The 1207-nt window shown below is 38.5% G+C and overlaps 1 pseudogene; it reads right to left on the bottom strand.

The window, feature by feature from the left end:
* Nucleotides 1-310: 310 nt before the first annotated feature.
* The window catches only part of LOC106735968 (60S ribosomal protein L21 pseudogene), a 6312-nt pseudogene continuing 5415 nt past the window's right edge, over nt 311-1207 (bottom strand).

Genomic DNA, 1207 nt, shown 5'->3' with positions numbered 1-1207 from the left:
GTACAGGCTGATTTAGGAATGTGAGGACATGCATGATAGCCATTTTTATTTTGATATTTCAAAGTTAGCCAGTAATTGACTTATTTTTTCAAAGTCCTTCTGAATAGATAAGCAACTGCTCACACACCCATGTGATCCCTTTAGTAAGTTCATTTATTTAATTCTTTAGAAAGTTTATTGATTTAGCAAACATTTAATCAGTATCTCCTCTGACTTTCGTAACATTGTGTCTACAGTGGGAAAAATGAAAATCATAGTTCTCAAGGAACCCTCCATTTAAAGTGCAAGACAAACAGAGAAGCCAATAATTTCAGTATGACATGGCCAGTTGCTCCAGTAGCAGCAAATTTGCTTGAGTATTGACAGAGATGGTATTGGAGCTGACTGGAAGGCTGAGGGGTTCACAAAGTGGGAAGATGAGGCCAAGAATCCCAAGCTGGAACACAATACATAGAAAGGCATGGAGACATGAAAGAGCATATGCCATTTTGGTTGTTTAGTGTGGAAGGGATGTTTGGTGACTGAAGGGTGCAGCAGAGGATTCAATTCAATAATCCAGTAAATGCTAAGTGACTATTTAGTTTGAGCAGTGTCCAGAGACTCTGAAGATGCAGCAGTGAATGCAGCTCTTGTCCCTGAGGAACTTGCAAAGGAGACACATATTACATATAAATTATAATGGGGTGAGGTTTGGTAAGTCGTACAATAGAAGTGTCAGTTTCATTTGTTTATGCATATTTGTCCCCTAAGAAACGAGTTCTTGCTCTGTTGTAAGGCATCATGCTGGCAGCAGAGGTACCTACAAAGGTGAGCAGCTGCACATTCTGACTGCTCACAGTGTAATGAGAGCACTGGTTAACATGGAGGAACAGCATTCGATCAGTCAGTGATATACACCAGTAATTGTGGCAAGTGCCATCCAGAAGGTACAAGGCCCTAGAAGCCTATAATGTAGGATTTGCTTTAATTGGACAGGACAGGAAAAATTGTGTTTACCGTTCATTCTCTTTCACAATAATTTATCCTGCTTGAATCCTTAATTTGCTTTATTTCTTAGACATTTAAAGATTGTTTCTAATACTTTTCAAAAGTTCCCCAAGGTAAAGTATTTTCTGATGCCCTTGCATCTGTGAGAATATTTGTCTTTTCTCTCTCTTTCTTTCTTTCTTTTCTTTCTTTCTTTCTTCCTTCCTTCCTTTCTTTCTTT

The sequence above is a fragment of the Tupaia chinensis genome, unplaced genomic scaffold (genome assembly GCF_000334495.1).
Source record: "Tupaia chinensis unplaced genomic scaffold, TupChi_1.0 Scaffold000597_1, whole genome shotgun sequence".
In the NCBI taxonomy this organism is placed as follows: Eukaryota; Metazoa; Chordata; class Mammalia; order Scandentia; family Tupaiidae; genus Tupaia; species Tupaia belangeri.
Note: the sequence above shows the minus strand (reverse complement) of the source record. Positions and strands in the feature narration are given on the sequence as shown.